The sequence below is a fragment of the Peromyscus leucopus genome, chromosome 4 (assembly GCF_004664715.2).
Source record: "Peromyscus leucopus breed LL Stock chromosome 4, UCI_PerLeu_2.1, whole genome shotgun sequence".
Classification (NCBI taxonomy): domain Eukaryota; kingdom Metazoa; phylum Chordata; class Mammalia; order Rodentia; family Cricetidae; genus Peromyscus; species Peromyscus leucopus.
Window position 1 is genome coordinate 64,912,645 of NC_051066.1, and position 16,804 is coordinate 64,929,448.

At 36.8% G+C, this 16,804-nt stretch overlaps 1 pseudogene; it reads right to left on the reverse strand.

Annotated features, from left to right (window-relative positions):
- Window positions 1-13,670: 13,670 nt before the first annotated feature.
- LOC114683696 lies at window positions 13,671-14,595 on the reverse strand (annotated as a pseudogene).
- Between the last annotated feature and the right edge of the window lie 2,209 nt (window positions 14,596-16,804).

Consider the following 16,804-nt stretch of genomic DNA (forward strand, 5'->3'; position numbering starts at 1 on the left):
TAGGGAGTTGGGAAGGTATTGGGAGAAGTTTGGGTAGAAGGAAACATGCAACATATTTATGTAAAAATGTTATGAAAAAAGTCTCACTTTAAAAGTTATACCAATTAGAAGAAATTTATTCAGGCAGTGCTTTTGTTGAACATATAAGAAATAACTTCAAATTATAACCATGTTTATATTCTTTATACTAGTATATCCACTCTTAAAATTTATGCTAAGAATTAAGTTAGAATATTTTACTTTAGGATATGACACAATGTCAAAATATTTTCTATTAGTTTATAAAGTTAACATTTAGTGATTATAAATTTTCCTTCCTTGTTATTAAAATTAATTCAGATATCTAAAATAAAGAAACATTGAATGCAGGAATACCTAAAATATCCATAATAAGAATGATATATAAATATGACTTGCAAAATCACACAGTACATAAATGAAACACTAATACTATGAAGATCTCAACTACAGAGCATTTTCATAGTACATTAGTTTAAAGAAAATTAAGTCTCCATTTATTGATTTTATAGAATACAAGTGTAGATATTTTAATATAAATTTTGTTACTGTTTTCAAAATATTTTATAATATACATCAATATTTAAACTACAAAATCAATTTTCATTTAAAGTTCTGAAAAGAATGATGTACTGTCAGATCATTTTTTACACTATCAAAAATGGAACTCAGAGTAAAAGAGCACAGCATCATATATAATAACATGTTTAAATTATTATACTCTTTCCATAAATGGTCAAACTGCTGAGTTAATGCCCTCTCACCTCTAAATACTCTTAGATTTCAAGTCTACATTTTCATTTAAGGGTTAACATAATTGGTTTAATGGTTTACATAAATGGCTAATCCCCAACATTCATGAATTTGAATATTAAAGAGTGGTCTCCAGTCTTGTTCAGGGACCTCTCACTGTAAAAATTGGTAACCGAGTCATTTCTTTGAATGGTGATCATGGGGTATGTTCCTCCCTATCGCAACTCCCTATATTGACTACTATTTCCTTCACACTGGCTGTAGCAAAAAAAGCTCATTGTAGCATCAATCTATCTGCAGACACCAGAACATTTTTGTTAATGCAAAATATGTATATACTTAAAACTTACAGAGGAAATAAACAGAAAGTTTGTCACTCTATGTAGCTTATTTGAAATATATTTCAAACAAGTAAAATATTATCAATAAAAATAAGTTGGAGTTGAAATGTTATTTTAAATTACAATTTATGTTAAATTCCATAAGTCAATCTTATTTTAATATAAAATTATCTACAAATAAAATTTGATTTTGTGTGTGTAGCTAAGCAAATGTCTATGGTTGTCAGGACAAAGAGTACATTTCAGATTCCTAATCCTTTTTCTCTGCCCTCAGTGTTGCTCTGCTGATTTTTTTAAATGGCTCAACTCACTGGTGATACAATTTCTGTAATCTGAGGGAATTCTATTTCTTCCCATTTCCTTCCTAATGGATTTTTGAAACTTCTCCTTTGATACCTAGGTGATTCATCACATTTTACGGGACAGCCCAGGCTGTGACTACTGCCATTCAAGCAGTTCAGTGCATCAACCACATAATTTTCTAAACAGACCAGAGGTAGAATCTTAATACTGAGAGACACTTAAGAGGATGAGATAAACTTAAATCAGACAACTTCAGTTCATGAGGTTAATTATTCTGACAATAATGTCCTTTCCTGTGCCCCATCTTAGTGTGTAGTTTTGCAATTAGAACATTTTATATTGATTTTCAATGTTGTATAGAGTTTAGCAGCAGTTTGTCTGTCATAACCCTTTATCAGCATTTTTCACAAACAGCAAGGCATTTTAATTTTTCACAAATACCTTTAATTCAAGCATTAGAATGGAAACTAGACTAGTGTGTAACTGAATGTGTATTTAGAAAATTGGCCATCCATGGCCAAAGTGCTAGAGAGGCCCACAGAAATCCACAAAGATACCCCCACAATAGACTGCTGGCAATGGTCAAGAAACAGCCAGAACTGACCTACTCTGGTGATGGAATGGACAAACACTCTAATAGTCTTGCCAGAAACCCTATACAAGGACTGAGGAATCTAGATGCAGAGATCCACCACTAGGCCCTGGGTGGAGCTTCCGAAATCCAATTGGCGAGAAAAAGGAGGGTTTATATGAGCAAGAATTGTTGAGACCAAGGTTGGATAAAACACTGGGACAAATAGCCAAACGAATGGAAACACATGAACTATGAACCAAAGGCTGAGGGGCCCCCAATTGGATCAGGCCCTCTGAATAGGTGAGACTGTTGATTGGCTTGATCTGTTTGGGAAGCATCTAGGCAGTGATAAGAGGTCCTGGGCTCATTGCATGAGTTAGCTGTTTGAAACCTGGGACTTATGCAGGGATGCTTGGCTCAGTCTGGGAGGAGGGGACTGAACCTGCCTGGAATGAGTCTACCAGGTTGATCTCAGTCCTTGGGGGATCCTTTGCCCTGGAGGAGGTGGGAATGAGGGGTGAACTGTGGGGAAGGGGAGTGAGGCAGGAGGGGGAGAACAAGGGAATCCGTGGCTGATATGTAGAACTGAATGGTATTGTAAAATAAAATAAAATAAAATAAAATAAAAGGAAAAAAAAGAAAGAAAGGAGAGGTGAGAATACAATTTCATTCCTAGTTGAATAGCTACTGAAAACTAATAGCTTCTTGGGAAGGAAGGGTCAGTTTTCTTTAATGGTGTAGTCCCGGCTAAACTGGCCATGCTCCAGTGAGAGTCTACTCATTCAAGATTATATGGGCAATTCAAATTGGACTAGATAGGTTTAATAAATTAAACAAAGAGAAAACAAGGTTGAGTAAGTAGGAAAGGAGAAATGAATCTGGGAAGGGTTAAAGAATGGGAGTGAATAATATAAAAATAAGTCTTAAGGCTTTAAACATAAAACAAATATTGTATGCATGGCATATATAAAAACTACCTGGTATTTCTTGTTATTTTTTCTTTTTTTTTTGTTTTTTTAAGAAAACAAAGAATAAGTGAGCTCTAAATAATCCATTGTTGTCTTGAAAATTTAATGAAATAGCACAAAATGAATACAAGAAGCTAATGGTACTAAAAAATGTAACAAAAATGATCTCCCTTAATACCTCCATGAAACACCAATTCTGCTGACTTAGTTGATTGCCTCTAAAGAAGACTTGTTTCAGACTTGTGACCTAAGGAGCAATGAGATAGCAAATGTTTGTTCTCTTAAAGGACTATATAATAATCTAAAGTCACAATAGAAAAATAATTAAAGTATTAAATAAAGCACAATCTCTAATGTTTAAAAAAAAAGAAAATTGGCAACTTTTATTGGACACTTTAGAAAAACATGCTGTCTCCTAGATTATTTTGTTTCAATTTGAAGATGACAAGTTGAAAATCATTTTCATTTCAATAAATTGGGGAAATATATAAGAAGGGATAGAATAAACAGCCTATGAAGTAAGAAAGCAAGAAGGAAAGGGAGGAAGGAACAGAGGGCTGACAGAAAAAAAAGAAAGAAGGGAAGAAAGGAATTTGCACACCAGCAACTAATGCATTGGGCACTTGAGGAGTTATTACTTTAAACTGCTATTTTCTGGTGTTTAGAGTATTATTTCATTCACTTCTGTGTGCCCTAACATTTATCGTAAAAAGTCCTCATTAAAGATAAGGAATCTGTGCATCACAGTTGACAGAAAATTTCAAGAACACAATTATGAACTGAAAAGTAAATTATTGCATTAAACACACAGTAGCCTGGCTACAGCATCCAAATTTAGAGTGTTTTATCACAATTTAAAAACATCTTCATAAATTCAGAAATGTGCCTCTGAGTCTCACCTTGTGTTGATTGTGTGTAAATCCTAAAGACATCTATCTCTTCTTTTCTACTGAAATCAGTTCATGTAATGTTGACCAAAATGCTATGTTTTAGCCAATGTCTCTTCTGCACAGAAAAGAGAAGACCAGGTCTGGTAGTGAAGGTAGCAGTAGTCAACTTCCTTCAAGCCATAGTCAACGTGATTTAATAATAGAAGAAAATTGAAGGAGCCAAATTCACTCCCTAATTGCAACTGGAATTAATGGATGTTCCCTGAGAGGTCATCTACCTGTGAGACTTCCTAACAGCTCTCCTAGGGTTTGGACAATTTCTGGCTCAAAGATATCAGAGACATAACTCTGAGGACATTGTCACTTGCTTGAGAAATTGTAATATTTTCACTTCCTTTCAAAGTTTTTAGAAATTAGAGGGCTGGTTTTATCTGAAACATTTTCAGTTTCAGGATTAAGAAAGTGTTATATAGTGAATAGTTTGTAATGTCTCTGAGTGTAATTTAAGTAAAATACTCACAAGCTCAACAAGCATGATAAGAGCTGAGCTCTGTTTCAAGGGATTTATCAATCAATCTTAAGTATAATATCTACTGTTCTGGAAAACACTAGCAAGGACTGTTCATTAAAGAAAAAACATTTCGCTGGGCCATGGAGGCACACGCCTTTAATCCCAGCACTCAGGAGACAGAGGCAGGTGAGTTCGAGGCCAGCCTGGGCTACAGATTGAGTTCCAGGAAAGGCCCAAAACTTCACAGAGAAACCCTATCTGGAATTTCATATATAAATATGTAAGAATGTATACACTAATAAAAATACTCATTCCCTAAAGAGTATTTTTGTTTTTTTTTTACAAGGTCATGTATATATGTACATATATATGCATATATATTATATGTATATGCTTATATGTGTGTGCCTGAGAGTGAATGTGTGTTTATGCAGTGTTCTATGACCACATTGACTACACAGTACACTTTCTTATAGCCATTCCATTTATGCTGACCCCTTCCTTCTTCCCAACTATTCTTCCTCCTATATATGAGTCTATTGATTTTGACCTCCTGGCTTTAAGGATTATGAATTGTGGATTATTTGATGGATCATAGACAACATGTCTGTGGTTACATGCTTAAAGAAATTGTACTCCTTAACAGGAAATTTAATTGTCAGTGGCTCCTCAGGGAGACTTGGGAATTCATGACTCCCTTCCCTATGCATAATGGAACTTGTGCCAGTCCAGTGCAAGAATCAACAGGTGCTGATTGTTTCATGATGGAAATGAGCACGCTAGTTCCTGAAAACAATGTTTCATTGCAATCTTCATCATCCTCAAGTTCTCATGATATTCCTGTCTTCTTTTCCAAGATATATTTTTCAAGATATATCCTGGATCTAGGGAGGGGATCATAGAGTTGTTCCATTTGGGGATGACCATTCGAAAGTCACTTATCCTCTACACTTGGAAACTGTATATAGTTCTTTGCATTAAGCATCACACACTGCAAAAAGAAGCTATTCTATACTAGGCTAAGAAGTGCACTGGGGGTACAAACACAAATGTATACAAGGCTTCCATCATGTCTATTCAGGAAAAAAAAGAAAAGAAAAGAATAGTAGATTCTGCCCTAGGTCCTTGAACTTCTTGATAAGCTTTTATCTATTATCTTCAGGGCTTTGATATGATATGAATTGGCTGAAAGGGAATAAAGAAATGACAAATGTGTATAGAAAAGCTGGGGTAGAAAGAAGCATGGACTCTGATGGAGATACAGCAAGAGAAATTTGGAAATGTAGCATGTTCCTCATACATTTCAGGAGGGAATGGGAAGTGGATTAGTGAATCTCCATCAACACATTGAATAGCACCTTCTTTGTCTATGAACACTTGCTAGAGTGAAAAACATTCTTTAAAAATTCTCCACTGTGAAACCCTAAGATATTAAAAACAAGTTACATACTTTCCATATGTAAGAATGCAGAATAAATATTCTCATTCCCTAAGGGAAGAAAAAGGACATAGACAGAATGCTATAATGAAAATGACAGCACAATCTGTGGTGATGTATTGTGCACCCCAATATATTGTGTACCCTAATGGTGTACCTTAATAAACTTACCTAGGGATCAGAGACTAGAACAGCCACTAGATTAGACACAGAAGTCAGGCAGTGGGGGCACACATGCCTTTAATCCTATCACTTGGGAGGCAGAGATTCATCTGTATCTCTGTGAGTTCAAGGCCATACTGGGAACAGAGCCAGGTATGTTGGCACACACCTTTAATCCCAGGATTTGAGCTCTCATGGCTTGGGAAGGACACATTCCTTTAATCCCAGGAAGTGATGGCAGAAAGCAGAAAGGTATATAAGGCATGAGGACCAGGAACGAGAAGCGTTTAACAGCTCTTCAGCTGAGATCCATTTGGATGAGGATCAGAGTTTTTCTGCCTGAGGAAAGAAGATCAGCTGAGGAGTTGGCAAGGTGATGTTGACTGTGGCTTGTTCTGTTTCTCTGATCGTTCAGTATTCAACCCAGTATCTGGCTCTGAATTTTTATTAATAAGACCATTTATCATTTTGTGTTACAAAAACCCAATAGGATAAAATCCAAATCCTATAGTTCTATATACTCTGCCTTCTAGGACTTATAAAGCATTCATGCAAGTGATCTGGAGGTACTATGTACCACAATATCTCTAGGTCTACTGCTTATTTTACAAGCAACCTTTCTCCTGATTAGTATCTACTCACTACATGGAAACTTCTTCTTCTGTTATGCCCCATTGTCTGGCATGTTCAGCACACTGGTGTCTTCATTGCAACTAAGGATTAGCTACATATCTTTAAACAGCAGCCTCTCAGGGACTCTTTGTAAGGATCCCAGCCCTTCCATACTTTACAAAAGCTCTGTATTTATCTGGAAATGTGAAACAAGACTCTATGACTTTTTTATGAAGTGATAAAATTAATATTAATAAAAGTTGATATCTGTTTTTATACCTTCAAACTTCAGAAGTTCCCAAATAAAAAGTTCTTGGTTTCAAATCTTGTTTTCATGTCCTTCAGCCAGGTGGAATACTTCTGTTCAAGATTTCCTGGATGAGCCGGGCAGTGGTGGCACACTCCTTTAATCCCAGCACTCGGGAGGCAGAGGCAGGCAGATCTCTTTGAGTTCAAGGCCAGCCTGGTCTCCAAAGCGAGTTCCAGGAAAGGCGCAAAGCTACACAGAGAAACCCTGTCTCAAAAAAAAAAAAAAAAAAAAAAAAAAAAAAAAAAAAAAAAACAAAAAACAAAAAAACAAAAAACAAACAAAAAAAGATTTTCCTGGATGACTTAGAGCTGAGTAATAGGTGCTTGACACTGATTTCACATCTTCTTACTTGAACACCTTTCTTCTTATTTGCATTAAAGTTTGATTTAATTTTTCTCATTACAAAGACACTCATGCCTCTCATTTTCATGCTTGTCATTTCAGATACTTTATTATTAAAGATTGTTTGCTTCTAATTCTTCTCCTCATTGACTCAAATAATATAATTAATTAATTTGTGTAATGTATAATGTGTGTTTGGGCAACACATGCATGCATTGGCAAGAGGTATTCCTTAGTGTCTCTTCCTCTTTCCCCTATAACTTTTGTGGCAGAGTCTTTTACTGAACATGTACCTCTACTATTTAGCTTGACTCACGGGCAAGTGTATTCCATGTATTTCTGAATCCAGTCTTCCCAGAACTATGGTTATAGGCATGGCTATTGTTCTTATCCTGGGTATTTAAATGGCTACTAGGGATTTGAACTTAAAAGTCCCAGAAATACCAACAGGTATGATAGCAACTGAGCTATCTTGCAGACCTCAGCTTTCATTTTATTTTGTATATTTATACAAATTACTTGGTGCTATTATTTTTATAGTTTTTATATTTATTGAAGTTAGAGAACCAGGAGAAAAAGAAAATGGTATTTTAACACAGAGACAGAGAGAAGAATAATCAGCAGATAGAAAGTTTGAAGTTGTGAAAATGATTCATGGCCAAGGTAAAAGTAACAATATTTTTGGTAGATAGAAACATCATAAGAATTAAACTACAGCCTGCACTGATTGGGAATAGGTAATGCCCCATTTCCAGACTGAGCAGGGCAGTTTTCTGTCCTCTAGGCCCTGGGCACACATTCTGTGCCCCTCCTCCCAACCCCCAGGCAGTGAAGCCCTAGAGACTGGGCAGTAGAGTCTCCCCCATCTCCACTCACCAAACCAGGCATCCCCTGTGGCAACAGTGACCAACAGAGCCATAACCCTACCCTGTAGCAATCAGGAACTGGCCCCATCTCTGGACTGGGCCGAATAGGTCTCTGGCCCCTAAGCCTGGGGGACACATTCTGTGCCCTCACCCCATCCATTGGAGACCCAAGGACCACGTAGCTGCCACTTCCTCCACTCCCTTGCCAAGCCAACCATCCCCTGTGGCACAAGTGACCACCAGAGACATAAGCCCATCCTATAACAATTGGGAATAGCTGCTCCCTGAGACAAGCCCTACTAGGGCCAATTGGACTAAGGGCTGTTTCCTGAAACACAGAGCCCATCAGCAGTGATTGTACCAAGAGTCCTGATTTGACCAAGAGCTCCCTTTTGACAAAGAGTATCAATCAGACCAACAGAGGCTTCCTTAGACACAATCACTGCTTACATTGAGTGGAGGAAGAAATGGGTAGATGCCAGTGCAAAAATACAGTCAACAACATAAATACCAACATGGCACAATCAGAACCTAGTGGTTCTACATTAGCAAGACCTGAATAGCCCAATGAAGAAAAAGCAGAAGAAATTGACCTTAAAAATGACTTTAAGAAGATAATAGAGGTCTTTAAAGAGGAAATAAAAAATTCCCATAAATAAATCAAGGATTAACCTGGCAGTGGTGGCACATGCCTGTAATCCCAGCACTTGGCAGGCAGAACCAGGTGGATCTCTGTGAGTTCATGGCTAGCCTGGTCTACAGAGCAAGATCCAGGACAGGCACCAAAACTACACAGAGAAACCCTGTCTCAAATAAAATAAAATAATATAAAATAAAAGAGAAAATAAAAAGAAATCAAGGAAAAGAAAAAAATGGAAGAAATCAATAAACCCTTTAAAGAAAGACAAGAAAATGCAATTAAACAGGTGAAGGAAAAGGTTCATGATTTGAAAAATGAAATAGACACAATAAAAAAAATACAAACTGAGGGAATACTGGAAATGGAATATCTGAGTTAATGAACAGAAACTACAGATGCAAGCTAACCAATAGAGTGCAAGAGATGGAAGAGAGAATATCTGGCAGTGAAGATATGATAAGGAAATAGATTTGTCAGTCAAAGAAAACACTAAATCCAACAAAGTCATAACACAAAACGTCCAAGAAATTTGTCACACAATGAAATGACGAAGCATAAGAATAATGGGGATAGAAGAAGGAGAAGAATACCAACTCAAAGGCACAGAAAATATATTCAACAAAATCATAGAAGAAAACTTTCCCAATCTAATGAAGGAAATGCTTATGAAGATACAAAAAGCTTACAGAACACAAAATTGACTGGATCAAAAAAAAAAAAAAAGCCCCTCACCACATAATTATCTAACCACTAAACATAAAGAATAAAGAAAAATATATTAAGAGCTGCAAAGGAAAAAGGCCAAATAACATATAAAGGCAGACCCAAAAGAATAACACCTGACTTCTCAATGGAGCCTCTTAAAGTCAGATAGGCATGCAGGCACTAAGAGACCATGGATGCCAACCCAGAATATTTTACCCAGCAAAACTCTCAATTGCCATAGATAGAGTAAACAAAATATTCCATGATAAAACTAGATTTAAACAATACGTATCCACAAATCCAGCCCTACAGAAAACACTAGAATGAAAAAAATCCAACCTAGGTAAGTTAGATACACCCATGAAAACACAGGTAATAGTCCCACACCAACAAATACTAAAGAAGAGAAACACACAACACTACCACCAAAAAGTAACAGGAGTTAACAATCACTGATCATTAATATCCATTAATACCAATGGTCTCAACTCACTTATAAAAGGACACAGGCCAACAGAATGGATACAAAAACGGGATCCATCCTTCTGCTGAATACAAGAAACACACCTCAACTTCAAAGACAGACACTACCTCAGAGTAAAAGTCTGGGAAAAGAATTTTCAATAAAATGGACTTAAGAAGCAAGCTGGTGTAGCTATCCTAATATCCAATAAAATAGACCTCAAACTAAAATCAATTGAAACAGATCAGGAAGGATATTACATATTTATCACAGAGAAAATCCACAAGATGAAGTTTCAGTTCTGAACATTTATGCACCAAATATAAGGGGAACCACATTTGTCAAGCTTACAGCACACATCAAACCCTACACACAAGTAGTGGGAGATTTCAATACCCCACTCTCACCAAATGGAGAGGTCTGCCAGACAGAAACTTGAGAGAAAAATAAGGGAACTGAAAGATAATATGACTCAAATGGACTTAATAGATAGGACAGAACATTCCACTCTAACAAAAAAAGAAAATACACCTTCTTCTCAGCACCACATGGAATCTTCTCTAAAACTGACCACATGCTCAGTCACAAAGAAAGTCTCAACAGATACAAAATAAAATTGGAATACCCTCCTGTATTTTATCAGACCACCATGGCATAAAGTTAGTTTTCAACAATTACAAAAATGACAGAAAGCCTACAATCTCATGGAAACTGAATAATGCCCAAGTGAATCACCAATAGGTAAAGGAAGAAATAAAAAAAAAAATTAAAGAATTCCAAGAATTCAATGAAAATGACAGTACATCATACCCGAACTTATGGGACACTATGAAAACAGTGCTAAGAGGAAAATCCATTGCACTAAATGACCACATAAAGAAGATGGAGAAATCTCACACTAGTGACTTAACAGCACACCTGAAAGCTCTAGAACAAGAAGAAGCAAACTCACCCAGGAGGAATAGATACCAGGAAAAAATCAAATTGAGGGCTCAAATAAATAAAATAGAAACAATGAGAACAATACAAAGAATCAATGAAACAAACAGTTGGTTCTTTGAGAAAATCAACAAGATAGACAAGCCCTTATTCGAATTAACCAAAAGGCAGAGAGAGAGCATCCAAATTAACAAAATCACAAATGAAAAGGAAGATATAGCAACAGACAATGAGGAAATCCACAGAATCATCAGGTCATACTTCAAAAACTTGTACTCCATAAAATTGGAAAATATGAAATAAATGGACAGTTTTCTGGATAGGTACCACATACCAATGTAAATGTAACCATCTTGTTAAATAAGAAACACAGAGCCAAACAGAGTTAAAAGCCAGGAGGTCAGAGCAATAGCTAAGAGCTGAGATTAAAAATCTACCCTTCACTGCCGCTGCTGTCCTACCTCTCTGCAAGAGACCTACTTCCTGTGTGTTTGTCCTTTTTATTGACTTTCTATTCTGCCTTCTCATTGGTTGTAAACCCAACCACATGACCTCCTCATCGATGCCCATCTGTAAGACCTCCAGATCTTCTATGGTTATTATTGAGATTAAAGGCATGTGTCTCCATGCTGGTGATATCCTTGAACACATAGAGATCTGCCTGTCATGTGATCGGGATTAAGGGCATGTGCTACCACTGCCAGACTTCTGCTATGGCTTAAATTAGCTCTGACCCCAGGCAACTTTATTTATTAACATACAAGTAAAACCACATTTCAGTACAAATAAAATATCACCATATACCAAAATTAAATCAAGACCAGATAAACAATTTAAAAAGACCAATAACCCCTTAGGAAATAGAAAGAGTCATTAAAAGTCTCCCAACCAAGCCGAGGACCAGATGTTTTCAATGCAGAATTCTATCATATTTTCAAGAAAGAACTAATTCCAATACACTTCAAACTGTTCCACACAATAGAAACAGAAAGAACATTACCAAACTCCTTTTATGAGGCTTCAATTACCCTGATAACCAAACCACACAAAGATGCAATAAAGAAAGAGAATTACAGACCAATCTCCCTCATGAATATTGATGCAAAAATACTCAATAAAATGTTGGCAAACTGAATGAAAGAACACATCAAAATTTATTCACTATGACCAAGTAGACTTTATCCCAGAGATGTAAGGATGTTTCAACATACAAACATCTGTCAGTGTAATACCCCATATAAATAAACTGAAAAAAAAAAAAAAAACCATCCCACTAGATGCTGAAAAAGCCTCTGATAAAATCCAACACCCATTCATGATAAAGGTCCTACAGAGATCAGGAATAAAAGGAACATACAAAAACATAATAAAGGCAATTTACAGCAAGCTGACAGCCAACATCAAATTAAATGGAGAGTAACTCAAAGTGATTCCAACAAAATCAGGAACAAGACAAGGCTGTCCACTCTACCCATATTTATTCAATATAGTACTTGAAGTTCTAGTTTTTATTTTTTTTTGGGAGGGTATTATTTTTATTAGAACAAAGAGGCATTCTGCTTGTATTTGTAAAAAGTTCCAAAAATTTCAATCTCACACATGGGCTGTGCTGGAGGGAACATCAGGAACTGGTGGGGTTGGGAGGTGGGCATGGGGCAGTTCCACCCTCACAGTTTGGTGAATCCACACAGAATAGCCGAGCTCTTGCCACAGCCACTCAAAGGGACCTATGAGAGGCTACTGTGCATCCACAAGGTAGCTATCTGTCTCATGGAGCTTGAACACCTACCAGCTTTGTCCAAGACACTGCCATAAGGGACCTGGAGCTTCACTGGTTCTGACAATGAAAGGTTCTTGCACAGCCTCAAAATAAAAACCCCAAACAACAAACCCAAATCATTGTTGTTTTACAGAAAACAAATTTTTTTTGAGGTCAAAGACCAAAGAGAAGATGACATCAGGCAGAAAGGCTGAAGGGCCTGGTTCTCTCCTGTCTCTGCCTCTTCAGCATATGCTACCAGTGTGTGTCACCATAACCAGGGGCTGGGGGAGAAATAGTCTTCAGGAAAGAGAATGCCTATTGGTTACCCAATATGAAATATTCAGCACTGAAAACATACATATGAGTAACATTATACAGATTGAGGCAGTTATATGTAGGAAAATACATGCATGTACATATATGCACACAGTAATAATTATTGAAAAAGGCCATAACCTTGAAAGAGAACAATGAGGTTTATGTGAGATAGTTTGAAGGGAGAAAAAGTAGAGAAAAAATGTATTAAATTATAATCACAAAAAAGAGAAAACAATGTTTTCTCACATAGAACATTGAAGAACCCTCTAAAGAATAATGTCAATTCATTCTGTATATTACCTAAATAACATAATAGCTGTGTAGGTAAATATTGACTTCTTTATCATTCCATTATCCTTGAATTATGCCCCTTTTTGTTGATAATTGTATAGGATGAATAAGTGGGTGTGTAGCATATACATGTTTGTACACAAGAGGAGAGTACAATGTTTGTGCATGTGCACATATGTGCAATTACATAGGACCACATTGACCATGTTCATCTACTGCACATTACCTGCTTGCCTTGGCATAAGCTTGGAATGAACTTTCAGATTTCTGTGTTTGAGTAGATTACCAGTCCTCTGAACTTCTGGGATCTACTTATCTCTGTTAACCAAACACTAACTTAAAGGGCCCTGTGATGCCTAGCTTCTGACATGGGTGCTGGAAATCAGAACTGATGTCCTTCTTTTAGCACAGCATGAAGTGCTCCTATCCACTAATCCACTTCCACAGCATAGTAAGAGTAATATTTAATATTTGTCAGAAATTGCTATTAATATCTTCCACACTTTCCTGATGGCATTTTTCATTTCCTTATTCCTGAAAGTGTAAACCATAAGATTAAGCAATGGTGTCAAGACTGCAGTAAATACAACAGCATTTTTCTCAAAGGAGAATGCAGATGTTGGTCTTGCATATGTTAATATGCATGGGACAAAGAACAAAACCACAACACTAATGTGATATCCACAGGTGGAGAGAGCTTTAAGTCGCCCTTCAGAGCTGTGGGATCTCAGAGAGTACAATATGACACCATAGGAGATTAGCAAAATAGAGAAGATTATGATGCAGATATACCCACTGTTGGCAAATACCAAAATGACAAATATGTGTGTGTCAGTTCAGGCAAGCTTCAGTAATGGGAACAAGTCACACATGTAATGATCAATGACATTGGGTCCACAGAAGGACAGGTGCAAAATGTATGATAGAATGCAAGAAGCCTCCTGCCCAGGCTACTCCCACCAGAATGCCACATACCCTCCTGTTCATGATGGAAGAATAGTGAAGGGGCTTGCAAATGGACAGATAGCGGGCATAGGCAATGGCAGACAGGATGATCACTTCTGCCCCAGCAAAAAAGTGGACTGCAAACAATTGTGTCATGCAACATTCAAAGGAAATGGTCTTCTTCTCATAGAAGAAGTCTACAATCATGTTGGGTGTGACAGTAGAAGAAGTGCATGCATCCAGTAAGGAGAGGAATATCAAGAAGAAGTACATGGGGGAGCCCAGCAGTGTGGGACTAGAGATTATGGTCACCACAATCATCATGTTGCCCCCAAGAGTTGCAAGGTAGACCAAAGAAAATACAACAAACAATATTTTCTCAACTTTTGAGTTCTGTAAAAGGCCCAGGAAGATGAACTCAGTGACACAGCTCTGGTTTTCCATGATCACAAGATAATGAGAAAGTAAGATGTCTTCTAGTACATCTATAATTGGAAGGAAATAAATACTTGATGCAGTTTACTGAATCACTACTAACAAGTTGGTGTGCCTTTATGCAAAATTATCTTAATTCATTTCTATTAGTAACACAATATTTGTTTTTGTTTTGTTTTGTTTTGTTTTTTACTTTTTTTAATTATTTTATTTTATTTTACAATACTATTCAGTTCTACATAATAGCCACAGATTCCCTTGTTCTCTCCCTTCCTGCCCCCTCCCCTTCCCCCCAGGATACCCCCCATTCCCACCTCTTCCAGAACAAGGCCTCCCCTGAGGACTGAGATCGACCTGATAGACTCAGTCCAGGCAGGTCCAGTCCCTTCCTCCCAGATTGAGCCAAGAGTCCCTGCATAAATCCCAGGTTTCAAACAGCTAACTCATGCAATGAGCCCAGGACCTAGTACCACTGCCTAGATGCCTCCCAAACAGATCAAGCCAATCAACTGTCTCACCTATTCAGAGGGCCTGATCCAGTTGGGGGCCCTCAGCCTTTGGATCATAGTTCATATGTTTCCATTCATTTGGCTATTTGTCCCTGTGCTTTATTCAAACTTGGTTTCAACAATTCTCGCTCATATAAACCCTCCTCTTTCACGCTAATTAGACTCCCAGTGCTCCACCCAGGGCCTAGCCATGGATCTCTGCATCCAGATTCCTCAGTCCTTGGATGGGATTTCTGGCACAACTATTAGGGTGTGTGGCCATCCCATCACCAGAGTGAGTCAGGCCCAGCTGTCTCTTGGCCATTGGTTATTATTCTAGGAGATTGTTTTGAAATGTATTTCAAAAAATAAACACTGTTATTACAAGTGATAATCATTGAATTCTAATATTAATTGAAATTGCTCTTATTAAAGTCCATCAATCCACCATATTTTCATGTAGACTTTCAGGCTACCAATAAAAGATGTATTACTTGTCTGTGTGTCAATGGAAATTTCTTTCTACAGCTCTCTGGAAAAGATGCTCTCCAACAACAACTAATCCTCTTTTTCTCCCCTCAGTATTGATCTACTATTGTCCTTAAATGTCTCAACTTTCTTATTTTACTATTTTTGAAACATTGGAGAAAGCACTTTTCTCTGTTTCCTCTCCTATCCTTCCTAATGGACTTCTGAAACTCCTCTTTGATGACTTCGGTGAATCAGCTCATTTTGGAAGAATGATCAAGCCAGACTACCAGCCCTAAAGCAGTTCAAAGCTTCAATTTAGATTTTCCTAAAACATTTCTGAGGCAAAAACCCTAATGTTGTGGGAACTTAAGTAGACATAAATCACAAGCCTCTTTGTTTTGCAACATAGGTAACTTTGAACATAAGGTTATTTGTGGGGCCGTGTTTTAGTGTTAGGTCGTGGATATAGTACACATTTTTTAATATTCATTTGCCATATTATATAGAGAATAACAAAGCCTCAATCTGCCTTAACCCTATCAGCATTCCTTACAAAACCTCAAAGCATACAACATTTACATACAAATATCAGAATGGTGAGTATACATAATACATACATAATCATAATCATGTATTTAGAAAAAAATAAATTATGATTGAATGGATAATAGACAACACAAAATATGGTGTCTTTTTATATTATATGGTTTCACCACAAAGGTGGAAATGTGAAATTATAATTGATTACAGTAAACTTGACGAAATGCATGATCATCAGAGGACAGGAATACAAGGAAGTAAGAACTGCCCAGGAAGACAGAATGCAGAGGAGAGAGAGAGAGAGAAAGAGAGAAGCAGAGACAGAGACACAGAAAGGAGAGACATAGAGGAGGAGGAGAAATGGTGCATGTAGGATAGGAAGGGAGGAAGAAGGGCTGGAAAGAATGTACAATCTGGAGACTGTATTTTATGGACATGTGAGTCATTATTACCTTTAAGTATATATTTGTGGGCTATTACTATTACAATTAAGTGTATATTTGTGGATATATTTATGTGTATTTTTATTTTCTAGAGTCCATGTGTATCATTTTATTGCATTCTATATGCTCTAATTTTCATAATAAAATTTCCAATTTAGAATAAGGATATTGATCGTTAGAGTTTATATTACTCTCTCAAAAACACACTCATAAAATGAAAAAAATCAATGTTTTTTTTTTAAACACAGAGTCTTGACCACAACACCAAAACTATAA